The following is a 12580-nucleotide window of genomic DNA, read 5'->3' on the forward strand; positions in this document are numbered from 1 at the left end:
GAAGTGTGTGGTGTCCCCAACGTTGAGAACAGCATCCATCCAGCATTTGAGGACTGCATTCCATCAGATTTTGATTATCCCACTCCCCCGGTGTTTGACAGTGCTCCTGCAGAATTTAAGGAGTTCCCTCCTCCAGGGTTTGAGGACTTGAAAGACAAAGACTGTGTTGTTATGGACAATGCATACCATGCATCTTCAAGGTGCAAAGCGTCCTGGAAACGCAGTGAAGGAGGTGAACCCACCATGTATGCTTTGATCAGAACGGGGTACGCAGAGGACAAGCCTGGAGATTTGGAATGGAGTTCTTACTATCAGATTTGCCAGGAAACATGTTGACAGTATTGGACTGAGGTTTGAATTCTTCCCTTCTCTCTCAGCTGGCTTTGAGCTAACATTGCAGTTCTGCTGTTGCTCAGATGAATCTGCTGCTTCACGTGCTTAGAAGAATTGGCTAGAAGCCTGAAGAGAAGTGTCTCTCAGGATTAGCTTGTTTTCCAGGGATAAGCCCTTCTCTACCCTTTGTGCTTCTGAAGGTCTTCCAGGAGGACCCCTTAGAAACCCCTTGGAGAAGAGGCATGGAAACTAACTGTGAGAGGAGTTGAGCTGAGCCTCTGCCTCTTTGCTTCTGTTAAAAGGCCCCACTGAAGAAAAGCAGGACCCTGAGGATGTCTGGAGGCCATGTCAGGCCCAGACCTCAGTCCCCATTTGTTGTGTGGCCCATGCACCTGTGTAAATGCACAGGGAAGAGGATGAACACCCTAACAGCTTGTTGGATGTGGGCAGCTTGCCAAACCTTCATCTGGTGTATGATGATACGAAAGGTGCAGTGTAACTCAGTAGACTTGGATGTGATTTCACTATAGTGTTTGCTAGACAGCACATTAAGGAACTGTTTGTTTTGTGTTTTTTTGTTTTTTGGTTTTTTGTTTGTTTGTTTGTTTGTTTTTTGTTTTTTTTTTTTTTTAGGAGGAGGAGAAAAGGAATGCAGAGAAACCAGAACATTGCTAGCAAAGGGGTATAGCCATATCTGTATTAACAAGGCTGTTCATTAACGGCAATTAGATGTGCTTTCTTCAATACCTGTATTAAATTGAATCTCAAATGGCGTGTAGTAAGTTTTGTGGATGTTTTTTGTATTACAGGTATAAGGTGCTGCTTGTAGGTTTCATGAAATATCTTTCCTTATAGAGTGCTGAATAAAAGTATTTTCTCTTATAACTGAAGAGCTGTTGCTGAGTGTTGCTTTGAACTGGGATTGTTCATATAATGTGACTAAGTACATCCTAATGCCCTGTGTGTGGACAGTATCTACAACTTTGTATTCTAATCCTAGAGTAAACAGATAATTTTGTGGTGTCTCTTTACAGCAAAGACATGGTCATTATTACAGTCCCACTTCCTCACTGCCCTTCCTTGGGAAGCAGAACAAGCCCTTTTTGTCTTGTTCTCAGAGGGTCGTTCTCACTTTGCTGTGGAGAGTGCACCCAATCTTTCCACATCTTCCTTCACCTGGGTTTCTCACAACTGAGTGCAGTTTTCCCATTGAATTTTACAGCTATCAGGATAAATGCCTGTCTTTACAACTCTTACCCTTCCTACTGTGTTCAGAACGGAGGTGTTAGATTATTTTTTTTTTCAAGAGGCTCACCTGCTAGGTCGCATTCAGGCATATCAGAGCAAACACTTGGTTCAAAACCTGAGGTTTGCTTTCCAGTCTATGGTGTGAGTTTGAGTCTTGATGGTCTAAGTCCTCCTTAAATTCCTGATGGATGCTGATAGAAGACCAAGAAGGTGATTCAGCTTATTATACAATGATATGATCATAGAATATCCTGAGTTGGAAGGGACCCACAAGGATCATTGAGTCCAACTCCTGGCACCACACAGATCTACCCAAAAATTCAGACCATATGACTAAGAGCACAGTCCAAACACTTCTTAAACTCCGACAGGCTATATCCTATTGAATATCCTATCACTGGTCGCTAAAGAGCACAGATCGGCACCTGCCCCTCCACTGGTCCCCAGATCTGGTCCTCAGGGAAATGGCTCTGCAAAGGCAGTGCCACTTAGCTCGCAACACAGGGAATATTTTGGAGGAACTTTCCAAGTGACGTCGCCCCCCTGGATGTCATTCTGAAGCAACGCGTCTTATGGGCACCAAGTTCTGTGGTGCGCAGCCTATCTTAAGCCACAGTTGGAATCTCAAGCTGTCATCTCAGCTTGACTGGCACCTGAAGTTGGAAGGATGCAGAAAGAAATCAACAGTGCGCTCCACCCTTTTTTGCCGTAATGTCTAATCTGTGGTGGTTTGCAAAGGGGTTTTGTGCCCTGGCAGGAATACGCTGAGGTAGTTTTGTGGCAATGCGATGTAGTTTGGGAAGTTGTCTTGCCCTCTTGTGCGTCTGCAACCTCCTCCCTTCATCGAGAGGAGACATCATGAAGCTTGAAGCTACGACTCTCTTATGCAGAATTATGAGCCCCACAAAGTAAAGGTAGCTGTTTGTCTTGGAGGGGGTACGTCTGAATGCAAAACTCATCTTTAGGACCCAAGCAAGACATTAAGCTCTTTCTTCTAATAGGAGCATGAGTTTTCCCGCCTGGAACACAATTCAACAGAGAAATCAACCATTTCTTTAGCTTTGAAGATGCGGAAATGGATGCTGGGTTAAAAAGAAACAGCTCCCAGCCTGTCTCTAAGAACAATTGCTTAGGGCCAAAACCTGAGTTTCCTTTCTGTTACACGAAGGTCCAAAGAGACTCCTCCTTCCTTCTCAGTTGAGTTCGGTGCTGCCTAGTCTTAAGATTTTCAAGATTTCTCCACTGAATTAACACACATGCAAAGCGTAATCTACTTTTCACTTGTGGAACAGGTCAGTGAAATCCAAAGCTATTGTCAGGCCTGAATAGCATACAGGGAGTAAATAAATCATATGGAAATAAGATTACATGCACTGACTCTAAAATGTCCCAGATATTATGTCATTTACCTGTTTTGTCCAAAAAGCGAGTGGATCATTCAACAGCTGTGCTGCATCCCATGAGAGGCAATGTCATATAGGCAGAAAGTATTTCTGAGAAACACAAGGAGTTTCCAATTAGGTACAAATTGCTTATTTAATGAATGAAGAATAAAATGATTACACTAATTAATATTATAATAAAAGACTGACTTAAGAATCACTGATAAGTACTTAACTATTATTAGTCAGAAATGCTGCCAGATCATACATTATTTCATTCACTTCAGAAAAGATGAAGCTTTAATGATTAATGTGGTTTAAGGTTAATGTCTGTTCTGGTTCACAGAAATTTAACTGTTTGCTTCCTATTTCCACTAGCAGCCATGTGATTAAATCACCATGATTTCTTTTAAAGAAAAAAAAATATTAGTAATTTCTATGATGTTTACGACTCCTAATTTCTCTCCAGACAAATCTCTCTGCTTTGTGGACATTTTCAGTTCTTGTCTCATACTACAGAATTCACTTGAGTATCACAATCATACTATATTTATAGTTGCTAATATGATGAGCGTGTAGTCAACTGCAGGCTAAAGACATCAACTATTTGTTGTTGTCCTTTATAATGATTTTCAAGTATGTACACACACCTTAGCAACAAAGCTCCTTCCTACTCCAAACCATGTTTTGGCTGGCTCAGTATACTCATTCTTAATTTTTTTTTCCAAAAATTGCGCCAATTCAAAAACTATTCTACATAGATTGTTGACTGAAATGTTGTGAAGGTGTACATTTGGGGTCAGGTGGAGAAGAGGAGAAAGGTTTTAGTTACATCACAAAGCAAAGCTAATGTATTAAAGGTGAATATGAAACAAGACTACTGAGAAGTTAAACAATGGCTTGTAACAACGTATAGATCAAATTTGATCAATTTTCTTATTCCTCCCGTGGTTGCTCAGCTATCACCTAACTAAGCGTGGAGCCTACTGATGACTCTATGTGACTCTATTCTGAGACATACCAAGAAGAAATGTAATGTAAATGGCAAGCTTCTCACCGAACACTTGCTCCATGTATCCTGAATTTTCTTGCTGTTCAAAAATGGCTCTTCAGACAGCACTGATGGGCTGTACCACTAAGTTCTTAGCCGTAAGGATGCTCTCAGGGCAAGGGTAGGAACTGGACAATGGGAAACTTCTGGAAGCTGTAATGAGTAAGATAACAGTTACAAGAGTGTACTTTGCTGCACCTCCAACTCCCATCTGAAATGCAAATCCAAATCTTTATGTCTTCATTGCTTTTTACTTATGAAATAATACACTACAGTCTTCTCAGACCTCTCACTTTCCCTTGTATTCTTGGTAATCAGCCCAAAGGATACTTTATCAGAATTTGGCCCATACCGGAAAATATTGTTGTCATATTAAAAAGTCCATATACAATTAAGAGGACTACACTGCAAGTTGTAAAAAAAGTAACTTTTTCGTAGGAAACTGGCCTCATTGGACCAGTCCTCTTCTGAAGAAAAAATTACCCTTGGCCTTTTGTTTAACAGGATATATACAGCAGATGCTCTCCCATGGGGTTTCTGAGATATTATTCCACAATTATACATAACCACAGTGTTTGACAAAAATCTGTGGTCTGTTTCATTTGATGGCTTAATGCTAGCTGGTCAGCTGAAAGTCACAGGAGTCTCTACACAACAGAACTTGCTACAACCTCCTAAAAGTATAGCTGCATACATTTTTCTTAGACAAATAAAATAACTACTGATCATAATGTGACATTGCATACAATAACGTACAGAACATGACATTTCAAAAGATACTAGAATTAACTATCACTACTCAATCTTTCTGAGATGTCTTATGATATTACATGGGTGTGAGCATCAGCCCTGGAAAAACCCCACGGCTAAATATTTCTGGATGTGGCAGTAATACCTTTGTAAGCATTTCTTGTTTATGTGTACTGAAGTCTCTCTATTTAACTCCCTCAATTCCTCAACACCTTTATTAACTTTCTCTCCTATGCCCACAAGACATTTATGCATATATTCTGAAGTTCACATTTTGCCATGAACTTTTAAAGTCACTAGTTTGAACCTTTTTTAAGGCACAAATCATGCTATATATATAGCCCTCTGCCCCAGAGGAAACCCCTTCCTTGTCTGGTCACAAACTAGAATGATTAAGGAATAAGTACAGCAATTATGTGAGGGGAGGGGAGGGAGGAGAAGAAGCCATGGTGAGTTATACTGTGGGGGTTCTTGGAATCACTACAAACTTCTTGAGCGGCAGCCAGCTAAACAATCCAAGATCTCAAAACTACTTTTTCTAGTTACATCTTCTGAAAACTGGAACCAGAAATGAAGAGGTTAAACAGCCAGGGAGCAGGCACAGCAGAAATACTGTCACCCACTGGCCAAGGCCAATAGTCTGATAAGGGAACATCTACACAGAGAACAAACTACATCACCTTCACTCTGGCCTGTAATAAGAATTTATACAGCTTTTTAAACAAAGCTTTAGATTTTGGTAGTACTTTGTCTGTTGGTTTGGTTTTTGTTTGTTTATTTTCCATCCTGCCACTGTAAGAACTTTCACTTAGGGTTGGTTTTTCTCTTCACCTGGTGCCACAGCTTCCCAGTGGAGCCTGTAGGAGCCAGGTTACTGTGCTAAGGGCTGATTCAGCCCTGATGGGAAAGGGGTGGCAAGCTCAAGACTTCAGGAGGTCTGCATCAAGGGGAAAAGCCAGACTCCACCTTCTCCTGCCACCATCCTGATGAGAACAGGGCTGTTTCATGCTCCTGGGCGTAAGCTTGCCAGTAGGCAGTGCCAGTGCCATTGTCTTTCGGTGCACTATAAATATGGGTTGGGCTTTGGATGTATTTCCCTGCCTTGGCACTTGTTAATGGTAGCTTATAGTACCAAGACAGATGAACAGGAAGCAGCATCACATAAAAGAGAGTTGGATGTGTTGTCAGTGCTACCTGTGTTGTGCAAGGCTGCACTGTAGCAATCCCAGGCAAGCATCAACCTTGACTAGTTCCAGAACTGGAAACAGCAGAGCTGTGTCAGCACCGTGCTGCTCTTGAATTAATTAGGCTTACAGATGGAAAGTTAACTTGTTTAGGGACAGACTGTGCCGATACTACACAGCTCTGGGCGCTGAAGCTGTTAGCTGGGAATGTCACAGTAAGAATACAGCAGGTTCTACGCTACTGGCCAGGGGATGTTAAAAGCAGCAACACTCTACTGTACTGTTGCAGTAGAAGCTATATGGGGCAGAAACACCCAGGCAGGTCTAAGGGAAGAGCCTTAAATATGAACATGAGTCCAAAGTCAAAATTACATGTTAGTGCTGTCTTTAAGATTTATATAAAACCAGCTTTTGTTCCTTTTAATCTTTTCTGGTTGCCAGGATGCACAGAAAACTGCAGGAAGGAATATTTCTTACAGAAGCAACTAAATATAATTGGATTGCTCACCCCAAACCATACACTGAAGCTGAGGATTTAGTCACTCGTGGTACACTTTTTCTGATGAGATGATGAGTGCATAGGTTGTGAGTGGGAAGTGTATCTGTGGGAAAAGCACCAGGCTAGGCTGAAACTCAGGTCAACATTCAAGGCACCTCACATCTCAAGGAAGCAGTGATGTATGAGACAGTCTGCTTAATCAGCCTGCTGAGGCTGCTGTAGGTGGGATGCTCAATGTCCAGGTTGTTGTTGCAGATGTCATAGATGGCCTCGTTGTCCACCATGAAGGAGCAGTCAGTATTCCAGGGTGGTGTGGGTGGTGAGGACAGAGTTGTAGGGCTCCCTCACTGCTGTGGAGACCTGCAGGGCTGGGTACACAGAGAATTCCAGCTTAGATTTCTTGCTGTTCTCCACAGAGAGATGCTCCATGAGGCAGGAAGTGAACCCCAAGCCCATGCCTCCCCCAAAGCTGTGGAAGACCAGGAACCTCTTGGAGCCTACTGCACTGGTCAGCCATTTCACAAGCCCTATCAACAACTGAGTCCCCATCTCCTTCCCAGTGGTGTAGTAGCCCTGAACACAGCTGTTGGCAGCATCTTCTTTGCCACTGATGGGCTGCTCCAGGTAGAAAAGTGGGCAGTACATCCCAGTCTAGGCCTCAGCAATGGTGGTGGGCTCCAGGCCAACAAGCATCGCTCTGGGCACACATTTCCCTGAGTCTGTCTCACTGAAGAAGGTCCCGAAGGAAGAATCTGTTTGCCCTGAGGATGCCTTGGAGGAAACAATGCCATCTAGCTGGATCCCATGGTTCAGGGGATACTGTTCCCAGTAGGAATTCTCAGAATCACAGAACGGTTTGGGTTGGAAGGGACCTTAAAGCCCATCCAGTTCCAACCCCCTGCCATGGGCAGGGACACCTCCCACCAGCCCAGGTTGCCCAAAGCCCCATCCAGCCTGGCCTTGAGCACCAAAGATGGGGCATCCACAGCTTCTCTGGGCAGCCTGTGCCACTGCATCAGTGTAAACATAGTAAAGAATTTCTTCTAAATATCTACTCTAAATCTACCCTATCTTGGTTTAAAACCATTGCACCTTGCTCTATCACTATACACCCCGGTAGAGTCCTTCTCTGGCTTTCATGCAGGCCCCCTTGAAGTACTGGAAGGCTACTATAAGGTCACCCCAGAGCTTTCTCTTCTCTAGGCTAAACAAACCCAGCTCTTTCAGCCGTTCTTCACAGGAGAGGTGCTCCAGCCCTCTGGACATCTTCATGGCCCTCCTCTGGATCCACTCTAACACATCCATGTCTTATGCTGGGAGCCCCTGGGCTGAACCCTGTCCAGGTGGGGTCTCATGAGAGGGAATAGAGGGGGAGAATCACCTCCCTTGACCTTCAAGCTACACTTCTGTTGATACAGCTCAAGATACAATTGGCTTTCTGGACTCTAAGTGCACATTGCCAGCTCATATTCAGTTTTTCATCCACCAATACCCTTTCCACTGCTCACAATCTCCTCACCACGCAGCCTGTATTCATGTTTGGGATTGCCCATTTGGATGCCAGCCTGGCTGCTGTTGACAGAAACACACTCCCTCACGGCGCTGTACTACCTAGGCTCCTTACCAACACCACACCCGTCTCACTAAGAGCACAAGGGATTATCTCCAACAGGAGGTGGACTCGATGATGCTTGTGAGTCCTTTCTAACTTGGGATACTCTTAGGATTCTGCGACCCCCACAGCAGTAATGGCTCCAAAACTTGTTTGAGGGTCATTTATCTGAAAACATAAACTACTGCCTCTTGGGGTGTTAAAATACAAACATGGTTTTACCCAGCTCCTTAGGGAGTCCTGCCAGCCAGTTATGGCTAGCAATTTTCTGTCTCTAATGACCAGACAGAAATATGATCAATTCCTCCAATTTAGCTTCTGAATTAAAAGGAGAGAGGGAATTATAGTGAGGTGCTTGCCTCCTGACTCACTAGCCTAAGCTGGAATGACTCTGAGCCACTGTTTTCCACTCCCTCACCCGATTATTTCTTAGGGGAGGGAGCCAAGGCATATGTACTAGATGATGACAATATAATCAGTCAAAAGTTAGTTAATACACATCATTTCATTATTTGTATTGATTAACACCCTGGCATCTAGTGACAGCAGAAAATGAATTGAATTACACTGCACATTAGGAAACTGTCCCACTAAATCAGGGTTGTAAAACTCGAGATGAGGAATAGTGTGCGTAAACACAAATACAAAAAACATGACAGTCCTAGAAGTTACTAATGGTATGGCAATGTATGCAGGGTTTGTTTTGGTGGTAAGCATATTATTAAGTGATCCTTCTTCCCTATTAAAAATGTAAAGCCTCACAAGGGGGTATCTCCTAAGAATCTGTTGATTAAGAACCTTGTTATGAGACTCATTTTATTTTTTATGTCTCAGACCAAAGATTTTAGAGTGGCACCCACTTGGTTTTACACATTTTATCTTCCTTATGTGTATGCTGCATTTTGTAAACATGCAGGGAAGGGTTTAAGCTGAAAAGTTACAGATGAAGAGAACCACAACACACACAAAGAACAAAAGACCTAACTCGAAAATTAATCTTGCACTGATATTGCCTGGCTCAGAAAACAGTGTCCTACTGGAAATAAAATTGGGTTAGGTTTACTAACTCATCAATTCTACTTCTTGTTGGGAAAACAGGACATAACTTGTTGGATAGGTGTTTACATTAGCAGCTCCTTGCACGAGTAGATTCTTATGGGAAGACTTAACTTCCCAGGATAACACATTCAGCTGAACTGAGCCTGACCGGTGTTTTGAAAGTACTTAGCTGTGCTTCCTAGTGACCTAGGTAAATTATAATGGTCTTTTTGTTATCTATAGATCTTAAGGGTTATGTAAGGCAAATGGTCCTACTTAAACTGTAGTTTGGTACAGTTGCAGGACTAAAAATGAAATTAAATGTAGAACAGGGTGTTTGTAGGGGTCAGAGTTCTGAGCACTAATTTATGCAATCAGAACAGTTTTCCTATATTCAATATAGAGCAGAAAGGCAGGCTTTGGCTTGCAGTAAAATACTACTGCCAACTTAAAATCAGAGTCTACTGCTAGCTACCAGATCTAAATAAACAGTGGTTCAAAATGCTGGATTACAACAGTACCAAGCTGTGAGTTTACACTTCTGCCAAGAGCTGTTATTGAAAGGCTCTCTAAACTGATGCCAAAATAATATTAATCACTAGAGTAAAACGCATATGTGACTTCAAGCCCTTCACAGCAAACTACCATATATCTTCATCCATATTCTAGCTTAAACATTCACTGTGCAAAGCAACATGAAGCTTCCAGGATGTCTCAGGAAATAGACGGCCTGCAATATCCTGATGAGTTTTCCTCCAGTGACACGATATTTTTTTCATCCCCCCACTGAGTTTTCTCCTTCCATTCATCATGTATATATAGCCAACCTCACGGAACTGCAAGGGGAGCTGGCAGGGATCCAGCACAACCTGTCAGCACAGGCAGCAGGAAGATGGTGACTCAGCAGAGGTACTGAGTGTCTTTGCAGTCTGCTGCAGCACTGCTCGCTCACAACCTTCCTGGAGGCAAATCTCTCATCTTTTACACTGAATGTGTCCACAGTTCCTGCTCATCCTTATTTTGATGAAAAGGAGGACATGTCCTCCTTTGAACCTGAAAACATGGAGCTGCCCTACAGAAGCTAATAACCCTATAACCAGAAGCTCCATGTGATCTAAGGATTATTTAAGGATTAACCTGAGAAGGAGGCTGGTAATTTTGTAAAGCAACTCGCTAAGAACAAGATCTTCACTTAAACTGAAATATTAAAAACTATTCACAAATAGCATAATGTCACTCTTTGTGTGATGCTGCATTCTATACAACCATACAGAACAGCTGACATAAAAATCCAACATACTTGGTACATATGCTGGGATTGCTTATAGAAAACTTAAATTAGCTGGAGTTAAGAAGCAGGCTGTCTCCTAAAGGAGCTATACTGAATGGTACACAAGCACATCTGCCTGGCCGATGGTGTATTAAGATACTTTGTCTTGGTCCTTCAAAATTCATTTTCTTTAATAACAAGAATTTAAATGGCTCCCTCTTGTGGCAAGAGAAATGCAGTATCATGTTCCGCAAAAGCCTGTTGAACAGAAATTAAATGTCTTTGTATTTATATTGCACAGTCTAGTCATCAGTACCTTGCAGTGAATGATCATGAGACTGCACACACCTATTCCTTACGGCTTAGGTACTCTTGAAATTATCTAAAACCTGTAACTAAGTGTGGCTTGAATGGTTCCTCCTAAATTGTATAAACTTAAAAGTATGGAAAAACAGATGATGAACTACATGCATCACACCCTTTCTAACCTGGTAGAGCAGAGCAGACTTTGTGTCTTGCACAGAACTCTGCCCTTAAGTCTCTGGAACACGTGAGCACAGTCTCTGAATAGAATAGCTTTATTTCTGATATTTCTTTCACAGGTGGGCAAATCTGAACCTTGCAAGGAGTGGGAGGAAAAGAAATTAGCTCTTAAAGAAAGCTTCGAGCATAAATGAATCAGTGAATGGCAGGGGGGAAATATAAACCAGATTTCAACAACTCTGCTGATTTTTCCTTCCTTCTAGAACCTAGTAGGTGATAAAAGCTTTGGCTCAGCCTTTTGACTCGTGAAGGCTTTCTTCACAATAATTAATAGCTATGAAACACTGAAATGAAGAACAGATTTTGTCACAGAATGGGGCATGCTTTGGTAGCTTTGGATATTAAGCAACAACCTTGGAAACATACAGGAAAAATCTTTGTAAGACATATTAAGATCTTGGTGACCTCAAAGGGTGAATTAATGTATACACAGGAAATATCTATCACAGCTTTTAAGTAAGCAGGTCTGAAAAGTTTTGTATCAAGACAACAGAGTGCAGTTCTGTGCTCTTTCAAAGAATCTGTTACTGCACATTTATGAAGGCTTTAAAAAGAAAGAAGAAAAAAGGGTAGGCTCTCTGCATATTAGGACTAATGCAGATGGCCTTGGAGCTTGATAAAGCTACTTTGCAGATTGATCTCTGAGATAATCTCTGATAATGCTGATTCAGAAGTCCGATAGCATAGGCACAGGAGACTGTTTACAGGTTTGAAGTAGGGAGCTCTAAAATACTTTATTGTGTATTCTGCTTTAGTTGCTCATCCTTTGTAAAAATTCTTCCATGTCACAGCCTTAGAGGTTGTTAACAGAAGGGATGTCAACACAGTTAGCAATACCACGTTATAGAAATGCTTTTCAAGTCTATGACTTCAGAAGTGAGAACAAATTGTTTGGAGGTAGATATGCACAGATGGAGCTACTGCTTATTTACAGAGAGAAAAAAATACAATGGTGCACTGAATAATCATTTTGTATCTTACAGGGTTGTTTTTTGTTTTGTTTTCAGAGGAGGCCTGCATGGTAGAACTGTGCGGAATCTCACAGTCTCTTATTTCTAGGATTCAGAGAGGAGCTGAGGAGCATAAAGACTTAACTGAAGAGTAACTGATAGTTTATCAAACCTGAAGTGTGTACTTAAGTTCAGAACTGCTGTCCTGAAAACCTCTTCTTACCTGCTACCTGGGTCTAGATGTATCTAACCTCAAAAACACCCCTTTTAATCTATCCAGTCATGCAAAGTTAGCTTTCTGAACATACCACACCATGGTCTTAATTGAACCAAACTAACTGACTTGTAGCTTAAGCCTGATGGGAAAAGATCAGGCAAGTGGGCACTTCATCTCCTATTTCTCATAGGGTACTCATTCCAAAATTGTAAGATTTACATAAAAGGACAATGAGTTACACTACACATCTATATGTTCAAATACATGTATATGCATATATATACGTATACATATATGCAAACTGAGTGCTCATTTTACTTTAAATATGGTCAAAAACTGTTGCTCTTACCCAATAACCTAGTGGCTGGGGCACCTGCCTAGAAGCATGAGATGATTTTCTATCTTTCCTCCTGGATTCTGTGCCTCCTTCTTTCCTGGGGTATCACCAAGCCACAGACTACTCTAGAGGAGAGATGCTTGCTTTCAGGCTTTTATAGCTTCTG

The sequence above is a fragment of the Aythya marila genome (genome assembly GCF_965140915.1).
Source record: "Aythya marila genome assembly, chromosome: 4".
In the NCBI taxonomy this organism is placed as follows: Eukaryota; Metazoa; Chordata; class Aves; order Anseriformes; family Anatidae; genus Aythya; species Aythya marila.